We start from the raw sequence: 19,385 nt of genomic DNA on the forward strand, positions 1-19,385 counted from the left end.
CGCCTGGACTCCCCTAAGCGCCTGTAGCAGGAAGTTAGGTGAAACGCACACCCCGAGCGGTTGGTAAAGCACGCGCGGCTGGGACCACCGGAAGGATATCCGAGTATAAATCTGGATTCGAGGCTTAGCGCTCAGGTGCCCGAGTCGGCTGGAAATGCATCCCCAGCACGCCTGCACGTATGGATGCGTGCTCGTGTGTGTATCCGTGTGTGCGCGTCAACAGCTTCCCCTAACTGGATCTGCGGCAGCGCTGGCCCTCGGGAAGCAGGGGCGACAACTAGCCACTGGGATCGTGATTCAGTGCTATTAGGGGAAGAATTATCTGTGTCTGAGTCATCACGAGCCTCCAGACTTTCCCCGCAGTGTGGCAGAACTTTGTGCTGATGAGACAATAGTGGAGCGTGTGCGTTTCCTACAGGGCAGACCATTCCGGTGCTGGGGGAAGCCTCGGGCCTGCGCCCAGCTGCTGGGGCCCGGCCCCCTCCCCGCGCCGCGTAGCCCCCGGAGCCCGGCCGGCGCCGGGGTCCCCGCGGGGCGGGCGCGTCCCGGGCGCGCGCGAGCGGCGCGGGGAGGGGGCCGGGCGCGTGGCGGGCCCCGCGCGCCCTCGCGCGTCCCCCGCGCCCGGGCGCAGCTGGCGCGGTCGGTCTAGTGCAGCGCTCGGCTCCGCGCCTCGGGCGCTCGGCTTCACCTTCAGAGGCGCGGGGCGTGCGCGTCCTTCTCCCCTGGCCTCCGCCTACCCTGCAAGGTAGGGGCTGCGATGGGGGCGCGGCGGGGCCGGCGGGGGCGGGGGGCGCGGGGACCAGGCCTCGACGTGTGGGGGACCCGGCGTGCGCCGCGGGGGTGGGGGCGCCGGGGAGGGGCTCCGGGGCTCGGGGAGGGCTGCTCGCTTCCTCGGTGGGTAGTTGCTCCGCTCCGCAATTCCGGGAGAGGGAAGATGCAACTTCAGGCGGCCGGGCGAGCGCCGGAGAGGTGGCTTTTACCGCAGTGGAGGGGCGGGGTGGGGGCCGGAGGGGAGCGCGGAGGAGGCGCTGGCTTTGTACACTTCGTCAAAGGCGACGCGGGAGGAGGGGAGCTCGGATGCGCTCTCCATCCATTAGAAGACAAAGAGCAAATTGCCTTACTTTAAAGTAAAACGCTCCGGCTAATGAAGGTGGGTGATGGGGTTGCGGAGCCGGAGGAGCCGCTTCAGTTATTAAGGGTTCGGCGGATGGGGTCGTTGCCTGTGGGCACCGAGCTCGGCTGCCTCGGGGACAGGTTTGCAGGAGGGGCGTCGCTTTGCCTCCCCCTCCCCTGGCTCCCTGCCCGTCAGCTGGGAGCGCAGAAGTGACCCTAATGTTAAAAGAAGTGAGAGCTCTGAAGGGAAGTTGGGGCAGGGGTGGGGGTGGGGGCGAGGGTTCTTGCAATGACTCTGAGGAGCGGTGTGGAGGGGGTCTGGCAAGCGGGGGCTCCTCGGAGATACACCCAGCCTGCCAAGGGTGGGAGCAGGGGTGGGGATGGTACTGATCGCTATTTACACCCGGGCATACACTAGGAAAGAATACTTGGGGTGTGTGTATTTGGGGAGGGGAAGGTCGAAAAAGCGCCTGGTCTGCCATTTCCAGGGAGAGCTAACCTACTGAAGAATTACGATCATTATTTAGATTAAACCGCCTCGTCAAGTTTTAAAGAATAAGTTTGAATGAATAAGTTTGTATGAATAAGTTTGGTAAAAGCCAGCCGAGCTGGGTATTTAAAACAGTGGTTCGTGGAGGAGGTTTGGTGTGCGGTGACAATCAGCGGTGGTGGGCTGGGGGGCCGGTGGACCCCTGCTATCAGGGACCAGGGAGACTGAGCCTTTTACCCGAAAAATGTGGGTCTGTTCGTCAGCCCCGGTTATTATCGGCGTTAATAAGCTCCCCGCTGCAGACCCGGATCTGACCAGGAGCTTCTGGGTTCTGTGTCTGTATCCTACTCATTCCGCTGGGCTTATTGATAAAGAAGTAATTGGTCTCCGGGTGTGCAGAGATCAACTTGCTCAGCCCTCTTTTTAAAATATATTCATCCTGTGCCTTATTTAATCCAGATGCACAAAAAGCCATTTGCTGCTGCATTGTTGGTTTACATTTTTTGAAAAGGCGACTGGTGTAACCTGTGGAATTTGAAATGCAAATAAAAGCTCGTGGGAGTTGAGGCAGAACAAATCAGCATTTATAAAGTGAAAAAGATTTAATGTCTCTGAAATCATTGCGGAGAAAAAAAAAAAAACTGGAGAGGGGGAGTGCTTTTTCAGGGAGTGAATTGTGACGTCAGGTCTTTTTGGAAAAGATGTTATTTTTAAGGTCTGAAACCCGGGTATGTAAAGTGCTTACAGGAAAAACAGATTACAAGATTAACATCTGTTAACATGATCGTTTATCTCCAGCCAAAAATAGGTCAGTTCTTTCTTAAGGAAACACTATGACTGGCGCATGCTTAAATAATAAAATTAAAATAATGAATTCATAAATTAGGACCGGCGATGGTGATACTCTGACCTGTGAAGAACATTTTTTAATTTCGAGATCAGTGAAAGGTCAAAGTCCCTTTTGGGTGTTGAGGACAACTTCACCCCGCGTCCACTACCCGCCCCCCAACCCATGACCCCTCCTTTTCACAGCTAGCTTCCTCTCCGCCCCCACCCCGATTGCTAATTTTCCCTTTCATCCATTGTAGAAGTATAAAATATATTTAAATGGATATTGTCTGACGCCCCCGTAGTTAAAGAAGGCAAACTCTCGGCGAAGATGGCTAACTTTCAGAGCTCTGCTGTTGTTTTACCAATAAATGAAACGGTAGGGAGGGGGGGATAAAAAGGAAACAGCCTTGCAAAGTCTCCCTGCCCCCTGGGTGTGAGTGACGGCTTTCCTGGCCAATCCGCAGCGGCTTTCTCCATCCCGGAGGTAATTTGGGGTGTGAGTGTGTACGCGCGCGCGCGTGCATGCGCCCATGTGTCTGCACACTGTTAAGTCCGACCATCCCCGCGCATCCGCAGGCTCCGAATTTGCACAGTTGTGAGCTGTAGACGTGGACACGCTTTTTTCCGAGTCTGTGCAGCTAGGTTGGCACGCAGCAGTCTCCTCTGAGTGTCCTCCTGTAAAGAATGAGCATCAGAGGTGCTTTCGGATTCAAGGCGAAACCTGCAGAAGGGGAAGCCAAGGAGTGATGTGATTGTGCTTCTCAGAGATTATCGAAATGTGTGGTTTCTCCCGTCTCGTTCCCACGCGACAGACGCGCCCCGCTTCTTGGGGTTAGAGTGTTGGAGCCCACTCGCCCGGCGCTAAGCGTAGCGAAATCGGGAATTGTTGAAACTGGTGTTCACTGTGAAAGTGAAGGGCAGCGTGTACCTTCCAACTTCAGATTTTTTTTTCCTCTCTGGCAGTTGATACTCCGTCCGTGGCAGAGCCTAGAATGTGACCAGTTCACGGTCAGGGAAAGTTCAGCTGCCCACCCGACTTACGAACACGGAGCGCTGGCGGCGCGCGCGCGCACAATGCGCACATTCACGCGCGGAGAGCGTCCCGGGCCGCTCCGCGTTTCCTGCGGTTTAGCCCGGCACCCACTTTCCTCGGAATACGAGTGGTGGTGGCGTGTGGAAGTGTGCGGGCCGGACTGGCCGCGCAGCATCTGCTCAGTATTGGAGCCGCGGCGCTGCTTCGCCCCGGGGCGGACGGCGGTGCTGCAGGAAACGGGTTAAGGCCCCACTCGTGCCCCCTCCTTCCTGGAGACCTTCCCTGGGAGGGACCTGCGCCCCGGCCTCGTCCACGCGCGGTGTATCCGGCTGCGGGGCCGCGCAGCGGTCACCCGGACGGTCCATGGGCGATCCCGGGCGACAAGATCCTAACTGGGCGACGAGGTGGTGTCCAGCCCCGCACCCACCGCCCAGGCCGTTCCCGACCCCTAATCCGAGTAAGACTCGGTCCTCCCCTCCGCCCCCCATCTCTGTGAGCTCGCGGATGGAGGAATGGGTAGCAGGGGGAGGTGTCGCTAGATTAAATCATTCCTGTTTCTGCTCCTCCTGGGGTGCGGCGCGGGGCCCGGGGCGCCGGGGGGCGCGGGGGCCGGGTAGGGGCGGGGGCGCTTACCTGCCCGCCCCGGGGGCGGGGGCGGCGGCCGCGCGCGGCCTGGCTCACTGGGGGAGGGCCGGGGGCGGGGCGGGCGGGGCGGGGAGGGGGGAGGGCCCGGCCTGCGCCCCCGCCCCCCGGCGCCCGCCCCCCGCCCCCGTCATGTGGAGCGGACGTCACACGCCTGCACTGTAACCCAAGAAGTGAAAGAGACGGGGACCCACGGCCCAACTTCGCACCGTAACAAAGGCGGGGGTCCGTGCAGGCCGGAGGGGGTCTAGCTGGGGAGGGATCGGGCTCGCCGGAGCGAGTGGGGGATGGAGCTGGGGGTGGGGCCGCCCTGGGGGGAGATGTTGGAGGGGGGGGCTTGGCAGGGGAGTGAGGCCCTGGTCTGGGAGTGGGGTCCTGGCTGGGGCCGGGGGAGCGGGGACCCGGGCAGGGGTCCACCGGGAACGGGGCAGTGAGGGCCGGGGCGGGGGTCCATGCGGAACGGGGCAGTGGGGGCCGGGGCGGGGGTCCGCGCGGAACGGGGAAGTGGGGGCCGGTGCGGGGGTCTGCGGGTGATGGGGCGGTGGGGGCCCGGGCTGGGGTCTGCGCGAGTCCCTGGCCGGGCGGGGGTGTGCGCGGCGGCGCGGACCGCGCTCCAGGGGCCCCGGCGCCGCCAAGGCCAGGTAATTGGTTTCTATTTTAAACTTCACTTTGTCCTGGCGGAGGTGGGGCGGTGGGAAAGGCGTGGCCCCCGGGCGATTACATAAGGGTACGTACCTAATCTGGTCCGGGCGGGGGGCCGCGCGCGGCTTTGGGCGCGAGGGGCTGGTGGGCACCCGGCCCGGGCGTCCCGGTGCGGGGCTGCAGGGCGTGGAGTTGCTGCGCCCTGCCCGTGGGCCCTGGTAGGTGTCGGCCGTGGGGGCCCCGCTGCACCCCACGCTGGGACTGAAAGCCCCAGGGGCTGGGGGCTGGGCCTGCCGGCGGGGTCCACCGCGTAACAAAGGGCAGGGCTGCGGGACCCTGGGCCGCGCGCGGCGCTGACCTAACGGCAAGTCACAGAAGTCTCAATTAAGCGTGCAACAGAAAGGCATTTCCCCCGTGAACCTGCCCTTATTCTCCAGTCTTGATTAAAGATGATTTAAACATTGAGGTGCTCCAACCCGGTGGCTGTGTGAGACATACCATTAAAGGACTGACTGGAGGAGAATCTAGGGTGGTTATTCTCCCAACAGGATCTTCTCCGGATTATTTTTCCTGCCTCCCTATTAATACGATTGGAGTATTTTGGTTGAGGAATGTAAGTGCTACTTTAGGGAACTCGGCATGCCTGCTATTCGGTAGAATCTTTCTGCTGCTGCGCAAAATAGAGCTGATTTTATCATTTGTTTGTTCCTTCATTTTCTCTGGCATTCTTTGATTGTGGCGTCAAAATAGCTGTGTATTTATATTTACACAGACCGGCCAGAATAAAGTGCCCCGCAAGCCACTGCTGCGCAGCTTTCCCTGTGTGTGGAGTGGGAGGGGCGGAGCTGGCCCCGGTCTGAGGGCTCCGGTCCGGGAGAGGGACAGACAGTTCCTTGAGAGCAACTCCCAGCTCCCTTGAATGGGCCCTGGGAGACCCTGAGTTCCGAGCCAGACTCCAGTATTTTGGTAATGGAATTCGAAGTTTGATGTGTTAAGATACAAATATATCATGTCTGGTATTTTTCTTAGTTCATTAGTAGGGCTTTGTTTTAACTTGCCAATTTGAATATAATGAAACGCTTAAACCACAGTAACATTAAAAAAAAAAAAAAAATCCCAAGGGATGTGCCCTCAAACTCACAGAGATGAATGGGGGAAGTCTCTAAAATGAAACAGAACAGTCAAGGAGCCTATTTGGTAGGTAAAGGAGAGGAGTGCTGCTTCGTTTTATTTCTAAAAGCTGTTGTTTGTCAGAGCAGTCTGTCCCAATGGCTTAATATACTGAAACTTACTCGATCAAGAACTTTTAACGTTTGGATGTGTAATTGATATTAGTCACTGATGACCCAAGAGTAGTTTTCATCACCAGTCTTAATCCCATTGTTAATTTGTAAAGGACCTTTAAAGTTGACTAATTTAGAGATTAAAGTTTTCTAGGGCTCTGAAGTCCCATATGTTTAACTTTGTAACATGTCCCACAGACCAACCCAGGGTAAATTAAATGGGTGATGTTTGTGAAAACAGGTCGATGCTGAAATCGCCTTGTCTCCACTTCCATGAATTAAACTTTAAATTCACTTACCTTACCTGCTCCTACTTGAAGATATCTGAGTCTTACAGGTGGCGCATTTGGTGTGGAGATTAAGTTTAGCAACAATTATGGAAAAAAGAAAAGGAGACTTCTTTAAAGAATAGCTCGGAGTGGGGTAAGCTCTAACAGATGGTTTTCAGCCTTACTAAATAGGGAAAAATGATAATGTGACCTAGGAATTTAAGGAGAGTTTAGTCATGGATAGTTCTTGAAAAACCAGTACTTGGTTTATTGGGTCATTGTGGATTTTTATTTATTCATTTTCTAGGATATGTATTGGTCTTATTCATAAGTTACCAGATCGGCTCTTTTATAAAGAATTTTGTGAGAATGCCTGTAAGTCTGGCCAGAGATTGTGTTTAGAGTTTCAGCTGCATTATACCTTAATGGCATAGAAATAGGAAACTGAAATAGAAGCCGATTCCGTTCAGTGGGAAGGAGCTTGTCCAGCCGTGTCTGCTTTCGTTTGTTAATATGTTTGTTGTCAACATTCAGGATACTACACTCTTTTGGTTTTTATTCCATTTTCAACATTGGTGTTAGTTATATCGTTAAAAGTGGTATTTTGCTTATAATGTCATTAGATTTCTAACTGAATAAAGCAACTCTGTTGTGCAGGAAACATAACTTTTTCACTGGTGTTTGATGGCCACATTTAGCTGGAGACAGCTAAATTTTCTCAGTAACAGGCATAGATTTTGGCAGAAGGATAGAACTAATGAAGAAAGCAGAAGAAAGTGAAAAGATTTTGATCAGATATCTGCAGTCATAAATATTTGAACGTAGAAGTAGCATTCCTTCTTCAAAAGGGAATACTCTAGGTGCTATAAATGTTTCTACATCTTAGCTCTTGGATGGAGTTATTCTGACACAATTCTTTAAAAAATGCATCCCTTTGCTTTCCTAAGCCCTCCCCCTCAGAAGTTCTAGAGGATGTGGGAAACTTTTCTTTAACTCTCTTCTTGCTGAGTGCTGTTGGGAGATACTCGTGGCTCCCTGTGCCGCCCTGGCCGTCTGCGCTGTGCTCCTCTCGGTGTACTCACAGCAGAGCTAGCACCCAGCACGTGGACCTGGCTTGGCTTGCTTAGCACTGGGCACCTTTGATCTTCTTCTCCAGAATTCTGAATGTCTAAATAGGAAAAACTCACTGCATCACCGTCGTTAGCTCCCAGATCCTCACTCTCTTGGTAGGAAACCACATCTCACTTGGCTTTGCATCTTTCAAGTGAATAGCAGCGTCAGGATGTGGCTTCCTTCTGCAGTCTGATCGGAAAATGCAGAGACCGGCTAGCAGGATGGAGCTTTGGGATGGCAGATGTGAATGTGGGGTGTGGGTGTGCGTCCCTGGGCACCTGGAGTTTGGGTACCAGCAATTTTTTGACTGGTCGCTGGGTTTGGCGCTCACTGGCGGTGTGAGTCACTCGTGAGACTGTGGCCCTTTTCTCCTTCCGGTCTCCTCCTTGGGGATGTCACCCCTGACCTTTTCCAGCTGATGACCAGCAGTATGTTGGCAGTGGTCTGTTTGGGATTAAATGAGCCTTGGGACCATGAGAGTGACAGCATTTTTCAGATTCAAGCCTTGGTGTCTCTTCTGTCTGCCTCCAGAAACAAGTGAATTTGGGGAGGGGGGAGGGGGGACTTTTCTCTTTGATGGAGGGGTGACCTTTGCCCTGAGTGAGATTCGCTCCCCACCAGAGTGAGTGTGGGGGCACTGATTTATAGGAGGGCATCCTCTTTATTTTTGGACTCCAGCTATGAATAACTTGCAGTTTACAGAAATGCTGGCAAATTGTCACAAGCCTGTATTAAGAGAGGAATCCTATCAAATGTTTATTTATGAAGAATTTCTTAATAAAACTAACCTTATGGGAAGAATAAGGAAAAAGTTTCATTATAAATTTGAAATGTCTTACCCAGTTCTTTAGAAAGCATCTTTATTTTAAAATTAATTTTCTTCAGGAGAGAGCTGTTTTAGGGTCTCCACTTAAATAGCTATGGGAGGAGTATGCATGCAGGCCCCATAAATGCATTACTTGTAAGTGAGAGTTACACTCTCTGCCAAGGTGTACCAAGTGTGTTTCAGACAGACTGGTCAGAATGAGCAGTTGCAACTGTCTGTTTGGTGTATTCTTTATCCCTCGCATCTGGCTACATGTGATTTGGGCAGCTGCAGATTCTGTTTCCAGAGCTAATGCTGGTTGTCATGTTTATGTCCAGAATGAACTGTTTTCCAGCAGCATATATCGGAATCGTAACAAAGTGTAATTTTTGTGGCTCTCGACATCCCTTAAAAGTAGTTTTCCAAAAAAGAGCTGGTGTTCAGTCTTCGATTCAAATGGCACTGAGAATCACAAAGCAGCAATAATTAGAAATGCAACTCTTTTTGGAACCCAAACATGTAAATATGTGTAAAATGATGAGTCAAGCACCACCGCAGAGTGTCGAAAAAATCAATTCAAAAAGCAGCTCCATTGGGTGTAGGTAGATTTTCCTGTGTATTTCAAATATGTGTTCATTCTGGTAGGTTTTCTTTTTCTTTCTGTTCTGTTGTGGTTGATGTTTTGCAGTCAGGAATTTAATCCAGTTGTTACATTCTGAAAACCGACTTTAAGAAATAGGTATTACATGTGACCTGAAGTTCAGACACTTCCTCAATGGAGGGTTGAAAGGAGGAGACCTAACGTGTTTCCTTCAGGAGGAAAGTAAGCTGGCACTCTCTTCCTCCAGAACCAGGTAGGCTGCCTCTCACCATTGCTGGCACCGGAGACTGCTGTTGTCAGCTCAGCCCTCGTGCAGCTGTCTTGCTCTTTTCTTGCTCACTCAGGAGATGGGGAGCGTAGGCTAACGTGGTGTTAGCTTTCACGACATAGTTGAAGGGAGACTGAAAAATTGAGGTTCTCTGGTAAAACTCTAGTTTTTTTCTTAGGCACTCGGAATTAAAAATGAAACCCTTTCCCAGCATTATTTGATCTTCACTCGAAAAACCCTCCCTCTCCAACTCTTCCCATGTGAAAGGAAAGGATATTTGTTTAGGAATTTTTGTCCTTTGTCTCAGAGAAGGGCAACATGTGCCTGTGTTTGCCATATGGCACTGTTTAACCTGTGTTGCTCGGACTGACTGGGGCTGCGTGAGGCGCTGATTCCTTCCAACATTCCAGAATGTTCTTTGAAAGTTGGGACAGTGAAGGATGCATCCAGAGCTGTGCTGAGAGGCTGTTCCCGGCTTCCTCAGCGTCTTGTTCGGTTGGTATTTGAGGCTGTGAGCAAGTGTCGCTTTTCTTTTTCTTCCCTGAAATAATGTTTGTGGGAAAAGAGTTTGACATTAAATGTTGGCTGATTGTGTGGATTCAGGAAGACACACAGCCCCGAGTGAGTAGTTAAAACTTCTGCTGGTTGTAAATGGGCTGAAAGTTGGGCTGGTGAGACAGGATTTCCACTGTGTAGTTCCTAATTATTTTGGTGACTTTAACCTAGAGCTAAAAAATATGTGTTATTTTCCTTCTTAAAAAATTAGCTTTTTATTATTATTTTTCTTAATGGATGGATGAACCCTTGAACAGATGGGTGATCCTAATTTATAGTTTAAACTTTTGTGGCTGCTTTTGTTCTGGGATTATCTAAAGGCAAATCTGTGATGTTTTCACTGAAGAACTTGTTTTATTTACACATGTTATTTGGAATGTTTAGATAGACATGTATGTGATCACAAGCTTCTCTGTTACATGCTGCATCTCTGGAATGGATGGATGTGGGCTTGGATGAAGAGTCTGCCTCCAATTTTTTGGGGGGGATGTTTTTATTAAGATATAGTTGACATTTAACATTGTATGAGTTTAAGGTATACGATATTTTGGTTTGATATTTCTTTAATTGAAGTATGGTTTACAATACACATAGGTATCAGGTGTATAACATAGTAATTGGATATTTTTATGGATTGTACTCCACATAAAGTTATTATAACACACTGACTGCAGCCCCTGTGCTGTGCATTGTCCTTATGTCTTGCTTGTCTTCTGCGTATGTAGAGGTACCTTTTACCTCTTGGTCCCCTTCACCTATCTTGCCCGTCCCCCACTCCGCTTGCCCAGAAACTACTAGGTTGTTGACTGTAACTGTGAGTCGGTTTCTGTTCTTATTTATTTACTTTCGGAGAAGGCAATGGCACCCCACTCCAGTACTCTTGCTTGGAAAATCCCATGGACGGAGGAGCCTGTTAGGCTGCAATCCATGGGGTCGATAAGAGTCGGACACGACTGAGCAACTTCACTTTCACTTTTCACTTTCATGCATTGGAGAAGGAAATGGCAACCCACTCCAGTGTTCTTGCCTGAAGAATCCCAGGGACGGGGGAGTCTGGGGGGCTGCCGTCTATGGGGTCGCACAGAGTCGGACACGACTGAAGTGACTTAGCATAGCATTATTTACTGTTAGTTGGGGGGTGGTTACTTCACAATGTTGTGTTGGTTTCTGCCATACATCAGCAGGAATCAGCCATTGGTCTACACGTGGCCCCCTTCTTTTGACTCTCCCTCCCACCCTCCACCCCATCCCACCCCTCCGGGCCATCACTGAGCCGCGGGGTTGAGCTCCCTGTGCTATACAGCGCCTTCCCACTAACTGTTTCACATGTGTAATGTGTGTTTCAGTGCTACTCTTCTTGTTTTTAAGGTCCCGTATGGCTGCAGAGCTGCCCATCAAAGCTCCTGGGTCTCTAGACAGTTTCTTGCTGAGTCAGCCTCCTCAGCTTTAATCATGCTGTTCCCCGTTTTAAGGAAAGAAGTGAACACATTACCTTCGTCCATGTGTGTGTTGCCTGTAAAGTGCACGTGGGCACGTGAGGATGGGAGGGTAGTGCTGGGCACCACTCAGGGAGTCAGACGGATGAGAATCACGCAGGTGGGCACATGAGGATGGGGGTTGGGGCGGGCCGGGTACCGCTCAGGGAGTCTGAGAGATGTGAACTGTGCAGGTGGGCACCTGAGGATGGAAGGCAGGGCCAGGTACTGCTCAGGGAGTCTGAGTGATGTGAATGAAGGCCACTTTGCCTGACACATAATTCCTATTGACACCATCAGTGACCCAGGGAGATTTCTGTGCCAGTCTGAGAAAATACCATCATTCACATTGGTAATCATAGTCCCAGCAGATTTAGACTCATCACTCCAAGGCTTTCTGTGTCTTTAGCGTGACCATTAGCATAATGGTGATAATTTGTTCCTTTGACTCACACTGAGCATAATTGAAATCAGTGTTATTGTGATGAGCATAGCACAGCCCAGGTGCTCAAGTGGCTTCTTTAGCTCAGAAACGGCTTTTTACGCTTTAAAACAAGAGGCGAGGATAATGATCTCATTCCAAAAAACAAAAAACATAACTCTAAGTAAATAACTGAATTCCTAATGTAAAAATACTTGCCATAGCAACGTAAACTTGGGACAATTCTGTAGAGTCATGGGGTTAGTGGTTTAGTGGTAGGATTAAAATTGGCCTCAGTAAATTACCCTGGTGACAGAAAAGCAGAGTCTGTTAATGGTTTTACAGGAAGATTGGCTTATCAGTTATTTTCTAGGTTGACGAAAGATTATGGGCTGCTTAAAATTTGAACTTGACAAAGGAAGGTTAATTTTCCTAACAGCTATTATACACTTGAAAGTATCTGTAGGGACTGGTTAAAAAAAGAAGATACCGCAGTTAGAATTTGGGATTTATTTTGTGCATGTGGGTGTCAGTTGATGGACGGTCCAGTGTTTGTTTAGCTACGAATGTTCAGGGCTGTTGAGAGTGTGTATTTCAGCCAGCGGTTAAATGAGGTCTTCCCAGTGTCCATGGAAATAGTAGACTATTTTGGAAAGTGCGTGAGCTCTTTGGGGCCACAAAGGCACCATTTAGACGAGCACTGAGCTGCACGTCGTGGCCCAGGCAGGCTACGGTGGCCCACTGCTGCCCAGGGTGCTTGTTAGGTCTGCGGGGTTTTCAGTTGATTCTATAGAATGACCGTGAAAGGAGACACTTACTTCCCTGGTTATTTACCTTTCTTTGTGCATTGATGTTATTTCTGTTTGGGCTTGTTTAAAAGGGTTCATATTGAGAGTTATACCTATGTCACTGGCTGGCGGCTTAGGGATGCTTTGGGGGTGAATTGGACTTTTTACAGGTACTGAAACACAGAAGGATTTGGTGACTCAGCCACGGTGACGGAGTTGACCTCACACCCAGGGCTCCTGAGTCGCAATCTCGTGCCCCCTCTGATGTCCCCCGATGCCCTGTGGTGAGCGCACGGAAGGAGGTGAGGTTGCAGCTTGTTGAGAAGGCTCAGGGCTGATCGGACCTCTGAACTCTGCGGGTGTAGACCCAGCAGGCAGGTTCTTTACCGCTAGCGCCACCTGGGAAGTAAGGTGTAAATGAGTCAAGAACAAGGAAGTGAAATAATAGGTCCTGATGAGGGCAAAGTAGGATTTCGCATCCAGCTCATCGTGTTCCCTCCAGCGGATTTACTTGAACTGAAATGTAGAATCTGAGTCTTCTGGCCACTAAAAGTGAGTGAAATAGGGCTCTTGATATGTCGACTAGATGACGAGGGCAGAACTCACACCAGCTCTCCTGTGAAGGAGGAGGGTTTTGTCCTGTAAGTTTGTATGTTGGGCTTTTTCGCACAGGCCTTGTGTTTTCACATAGCCGACCTTCAGCGGTGCTCTTGGAGAGAGTCTGTGGTGGCTTGCAAAGGGGGTTCCTTGGAGCTCCCCTGGAGCAAGGGTGTCAGAATACAGCATCCCGAGTTGAGAGCTGTTTTTTGAGTCCCCATGACAACATGATCCCAGGTATTGAGCACTACAGTTTATCGTTGTGAGTTGAGTTTTTATCTTTAAGGGCCTAACACAGACTTGAATCGAATTGAGTGACCACATGAATAACCAGCCCCCCCCCAAGCAAATAGCTCATAAATGTTCTATCAAGGCTCATTCCTTTTTATGAACATTGGTTCCACGCCTGTCATGTTCTGTGTGTTGTTTGGTATTCGTCACAGTCGGGAGAGAGGAGCTCATTCTAGCCCCTTGCCCCCAGGAGACTCTCGTGGTTAAGGAACTTGGGTCGTTTGAGCAGACCAGATTCTGGGTAGTCACCTGGAGTCTGACCCTCCTCGTGCTTGTTGAAACCTAACTTTGAGTCTTGGTCTGAGCCCCCTGGAGTTGTGTCTCTCTGTGGAGATCACGTCGTGGAAGACCAGTGTCCCTCCTCTGGGCCTCTGTTCAAGGTGGCCTGGGTGACCGATGCGTCACCAGGGGGACTGGGAGCCAGGGTCAGGGTGCCCTCAGCGGGGACCGGCCCCCGAGCAGGCGGGCCTTGCGCAGTGTGTGGTTGTGTCTTATGTGAAGATGAGCAGAAGGAGGAATTTACAGGGTGGTCTGGGGATTTGAAGTGAGGAGACCCCTGCGTCAGCGTCCAGTCGTCCAGCCAGCCAGGAGTCCCAGCCCCTGTTCTTCAGGTCGACTTGCAGAGCCTGCACCAAAGCCCAGGAGGGCCCGATCTTGGGAAGCCAGGTCCTTGTTGGGCAGGGGTCAGCAGCCTTTGTCTGTGAAGGGCCGGATAGTAAACATTTGGGGCTTTGTGGGCCAGAATTTCTCTGCAGGGGCTCATTCTGTCTGCCTTGTAGCAGTCAGAGAAGCAGTCACAGACAGCGTATCGGTGAGTAAACAAGCTCTGTGGATACTGAAACTTGATTTCATGTCATTTCACATGTCATCAAATGCTCTTCTCTCTTTGATTTTTACCCCAGCCACCGTCCTCAGCTTATACACAAGCTGCACAAAAACAGGTGGCTGGCAAGCTGACTGGCCCCAGTGGGCTGACCATCCTGCTAGGCCGTGCTGCCTGGTAGTAGAACATTTTCAGTTTTGATTTTCTAGTTACCCCATGCAAAAAGGGTAAAGAAATGGGTAAAATTAATGATACGGTTTATTTAACCTGGTAGATCCAAAATGTTCCTTGAACACGTGATGACGTAAAAGTTACTACTGAGATGTTCTTGGCTCTCTGTCTCGCTCTGAGCCGTGGAAATCCCCGAGGATCTTACACTCGGAGCTCAGCCCGACGTGGCCGTGCCCGATTTGGAGCCTGTGGGGCTGGAACAGCTGTGGGGCTGGAGATGCTGTCGGGGGTGGGAGCCGGAGCTGAGATTCATCAGGGACTTGCACTCCCCCAGTTCAGCTGTTGGTAGACAAGGATTCTAAGGGGCGGTGCAGGACACTTTGGAAATATCTCAGATATTTCCAGAATCAGAGCAGCATAATTAAGGGATAAAAGTTCCCTTCTACCATTCTCAAGGTCTGTGCAGGAGCAGTGTGTGTGGGGTGCTGGGAAGGGCAGCTGAAGGAGGCACTGGGGTGTCCAGCAGCCCGAGGCTGACCCCGCCGTGTGTCTGTCCTCCGGAGAGTCCCTGGTAAATCGGCCCAGCACCCTCGGAAGCAGGAGCCGGCCTGTCCAGATATTCCTCTGGATTCCTGCAGCTGGGCCCCTGCCTCTGATGCAGCATCCGGTAACTCAGGTGTGTTAATCCCGGATTGCAGGCGTGTGGGAAGGAGTTGTAGTGCAACATGCAGCCTCTGGCTTCCTGTCTCATATCCAGTCGTGTTGACTTCTGGCTGGTTGTGAAGCCCGTGTGCCTTAACTTGTTCATCTGTGAAATGGGGTCAGACGCTGGCCTCCCCCGAGGGCCCGCAGAGCACACTGTGCAGTGCACCAAAAAGAAAGGGAGCCCGAGAGCAGACTAAACTGCAGATGAAGGCCACTCAGGAATTTCAGAACACAGAAGGAAAGTTGTGATGGTTCTGGTTTATTCTGTCTCATCTAGTGGTAATTTTATATGTAGCATGTAAAAATATAAACTTTACATCCAGCATAAAAGGCATTTAATTCTTCCTACTTTTTGCACATTAAAGAAAAAGTCTGTTTATTTTACAAGCAGGTGAGACCTGTGGTCTAATTCAGTGAGATAGATGTTCTTTATATTCAGCATACGTGTGTGCTCAGGTGCTCAGTTGCATCTGACTCTTGTGACCCCATGGACTGTAGCCCATTAGACTCCTCTGTCCCTGGGATTCTCCAGGCAAGAATACTGGAGTGGGTAACCGTGCCCTCCTCCAGGGGATCTTCCAGACCCAGGGATGGAACCTGGATCTCCTGCAGGTGGATTCTTGATCACTGAGCCACCAGGAAAGCCCTCCCTGGGAAGCCTATTAAGGCTTAAATCTTAATTCTCCTCATTTTTGTTTTATTAACCTCACAATACAGAAAGCGACTGTATAAAACATGGAAACTGTCTAGTTTGCCTGGGGGCTTAAGGTAAGCCTGGAGTGTAAACCCCAGGCAGAGTTCACTGATAATTTTGTGTGTCGTTGTTGTAATGATGATCAGACACCAACAAAACGCTCTCTGTGCGGAGGAGCAGAGTGTTTTTCTGAGATTATGGTTTTGCAGAGCCTCCCCTCACATTCTTCACGGATGACCTAGTGCCCATCTCGTTTCTGCTCCCAGGTCCTGAGATGTGAAATACGGGGGTTGGATGAAAACGCAGTATGCTTTGAGCTCTGTATCAAAGCTCGTGGAAATGCCAGGGTGGGGGCTTTTCACTCAGGAGGGCGGTGTGGATGCAAAGGGAAAACCTCTCCCTCACGATGGACCTGGAACCAGTGTCCTTCATCAGTCTTCTTAAAGTAGGTCATTTCAGTGTAACCCTATTAATAATAATAACAATGAAGATTCCTTTTCCCCAGATGGGCAGCAACAGTTCAGAAAAGCTGCTTCTCAGAGGGAAGAGTCAAGTCAGTAATAAGAGCAAATGGACCTCCTTTAAGAGGGTGATGCTTCTTTTAAGGAGAAGAGGGTTAAATGTAGTGTTATGATTCCGTTCCTTCGTATCCGCAGTGTTTTTGAGGATGGTTTGTGTCTTATTCCTGCGCTGTAAGGCATCACAGTGAGAGACACGGAGGTCCTGCCCTCGTGGGCTTTACAGTGGGCCATGTCGTGAGTGTGGCCGAGTGTGATGGGGGTGTTTGGCTACCAGCTGGAAGGGGATTTACGGGTTTAAAATTGCAAGAGAATCACATTGTGTCAGTATATTTATTACCTGCCACAGTCAGGCACAAAACCCTGCCATTCCAGGAGTCGGCGCAGAGCGAGTCTGTGTCCCCACGAATCTTGAGACTGCTGCTCCTGCTGGCTGTTAAGCTGTCACGTTTTTGAGGTGAGACCTGGTTAAACTGCTTCCTGATTGTGGGGCTGGTCCTGCTCTTGGCCTCCAGGCTATGGTCTACCTGCTGCTCCTGCCTGAGAGTCCAGGTTCCGGTCAGCACATTTCGCGTTTAGACTTTAGTATTTAGACTGAAGGTCACGTTGCATTTCTCACCCTATCAATCACCGAAATGCTTCTTTGGATAGATAAATGGTGTTGAAACAGACTAGAATTCTGTTGATTCTCTCGCCTATGGACTCACAGTATCAGTGTTCAGGAAACTTACCGGACCTAAAAGAAAAAAAAAGATCGGCTGGCATTCCTGTGGGATAACAAAGTCCAGATCAACGCTGTTCAGCTCTGAGAAAAAGCGCTGTTTCTCTTTTTCTGTTTCAGTGGCCTAGCTAAACCTTGCTTTAGATGTGTGCAGGTTGAGGCAAAGGGTTATTTCCACTTAAAGGAGAAATGAGAACTGTCGGTGTCAGGATCACCACTTTTTACTGTGTGGACCTGGCATTCTTAGCAGAGTTTTGCCAATTTACATGCTCAACGTGTTGGATTTCATCAGTTAGTTCAGTTCAGTTGCTCAGTCGTGTTCAGCTCTTTGCGACCCCATGGACTGCAGCACGCCAGGCTTCCCTGTCCATCACCAACTCCCAGAGTTTACTCAAACTGATGTCCGTAGAGTCGGTGGTGCCATCCAACCATGTCATCCTCCGTTGTCCCCTTCTCCTCCTGCATTCAGTCTTCCCCAGCATCAGGGTCTTTTCCAATGAGTCAGTTCTTCGCAGTTGGATTTCATAAGTGGGTCCTTTGCTAAGAAAAGATTGAAGGCCCCGGAGATGGTCACCCTGAATTGGCTGCACATCTGGGGGCTCAAAGAGCTTAGGCGGTTTCTACCCGTCATGTGAAATTTACGGGTATTCATTTGCCTGAGGATCTGCTAGTCAGATGGGACTTCAGGATGACAATAAATTCAAGTGTTCTGATTAAAACATCCCTTTCTTAGACAAACCATGGCTGGTCTTGGAGGTTAGTGGGAAGCAGACACAGGATTGCAGGCTTACATTTAATCACATGGGGCAGAATTTCTTTCCTCTCCACTTGCACGCTTAATTCACCGTAAGATGTCTGAAGTTGAAGCTATGAATATGAGCTCCGTCCTATTTTTAATTTTGAGGATTCGTGGGAGCTGAGCACAAATGATGTCCTTTCCCATTCTCCCAAAACTTTGTCTTCTTTGGTAGCATCCCATTTTCTGGCAGAGAGTTGATCTGAATGTCATTATTCTGGAAATTAATATATGAAGCTTCACATTTTAATAATTGAGCCAGAATTAAACGTGGACATCTGGGGCCCGAACCTTATGCTGTGTTTCTCTTGTGTAAGGGGTAAAGACCGACACAGTACTTCACTTTGAAGACATAGAGGTTTTCAAAAATAAGTTACATATAAGTTTACAAAATGGTACGAAGACACGGCACTTTTCCTTTAGGTCTGCTTCTGCTCCTTCATTCAGTCATGTCCGACTCTTTGCGACCCCTTGGACTGTAGCCTGTCCATGGAATTTTCCAGGCAGGAATACTGGAGTGGTTCCCACTTCCTTCTCCAGGGGATGTTCCCAACCCAATCAAACCCAAGTCTCCTGCGTCTGCTGCATTGTAGGTGGATTCTTTACCACTGAGCCACTGAGGAAGCCCCCGGTGGGAGTGGAGTTCAGCGTAAATAACTTGTTAAAAGCAAGAGAGTTCCAGAAGACCATCTATTTCTGCTTTATTGACTGTGCCGAAGCCTTTGACTGTGTGGATCACAATAAACTGGAAAATTCTGAAAGAGATGGGAATATAAGACCACCTGACCCGGCTCTTGAGAAATCTGTATGCAGGTCAGGAAGCAACAGTTAGAGCTGGACATGGAACAACAGACTGGTTACAAATAGCAAAAGGAGTACATCAAGGCTGTATATTGTCACCCTGCTTATTTAACTTCTATGCAGAGTACATCATGAGAAACGCTGGGCTGGAAGAAGCACAAGCTGGAATCAAGGTTGCCTGGAGAAATATCAATAACCTCAGATATGCAGATGACACCACCCTTATGGCAGAAAGTGAAGAAGAACTAAAGAGCCTCTTGGTGAAATTGAAAGAAGAGAGTGAAAAAGTTGGCTTAAAGCTCAACATTCAGAAAATGAAGATCATGGCATCTGGTCCCATCACTTCATGGCAAATAGATGGGGAAACAGTGGAAACAGTGGCTGACTTTATTTTTTGGGGCTCCAAATTCATTGCAGATGGTGACTGAAGCCATGAAATTAAAAGACGCTTACTCCTTGGAAGAAAAGTTATGACCAACCTAGATAGCATATTCAAAAGCAGAGACATTACTCTGCCAACAAAAGTCTGTCTAGTCCAGGCTATGGTTTTCCCAGTGGTCATGTATGGATGTGAAAGTTGAACTGTGAAGAAAGCTGAGCGCCGAAGAATTGATGCTTTTGAACTGTGGTGTTGGAGAAGACTCTTGAGAGTCCCTTGGACTGCAAGGAGATCCAATCAGTCCATCCTAAAGGAGATCAGTCCTGGGTGTTCATTGGAAGGACTGATGCTGAAGCTGAAAATCCAATATTTTGGCCAGCTGATGTGAAGGGCTGACTCATTTGAAAAGACCCTGATGCTGGGAAAGATTGAAGGCAGAAGGAGAAGGGAACAACAGAGGATGAGGTGATTGGATGGCATCACCGACTCCACGGACATGAGTTTGGGTAAACTCTGGGAGTTGGTGATGGACAGGGAAGCCTGGCATGCTGTGATTCACG

General features: G+C 50.0%; 1 protein-coding gene and 1 long non-coding RNA gene across 8 annotated transcripts in view; one reads left to right on the forward strand and one right to left on the reverse strand.

The window, feature by feature from the left end:
* Positions 1-631: 631 nt before the first annotated feature.
* The window catches only part of ZNF516 (zinc finger protein 516), a 100,250-nt gene continuing 81,496 nt past the window's right edge, over positions 632-19,385 (forward strand). For 3 of the 7 annotated variants that reach the window (XM_027526333.1, XM_027526339.1, XM_027526340.1), the window contains exon 1: positions 4,252-4,334. The gene's annotated coding sequence lies outside the window, so the exon portion shown is untranslated. Of the gene's footprint in view, positions 746-1,018; positions 1,151-3,383; positions 3,925-4,251; positions 4,335-15,516; positions 16,586-19,385 lie in introns of those variants that run through there. The other 4 variants (XM_027526336.1, XM_027526334.1, XM_027526338.1 and 1 more) reach the window with 4 other exon arrangements.
* LOC113883020 lies at positions 2,166-4,142 on the reverse strand. Its single transcript, XR_003508526.1, has 2 exons — positions 4,101-4,142; positions 2,166-3,421 (listed from the first exon to the last, which is right to left on the reverse strand). It is a non-coding gene; the product is annotated as an uncharacterized LOC113883020 (long non-coding RNA).

The sequence above is a fragment of the Bos indicus x Bos taurus genome, chromosome 24 (genome assembly GCF_003369695.1).
Source record: "Bos indicus x Bos taurus breed Angus x Brahman F1 hybrid chromosome 24, Bos_hybrid_MaternalHap_v2.0, whole genome shotgun sequence".
In the NCBI taxonomy this organism is placed as follows: domain Eukaryota; kingdom Metazoa; phylum Chordata; class Mammalia; order Artiodactyla; family Bovidae; genus Bos; species Bos indicus x Bos taurus.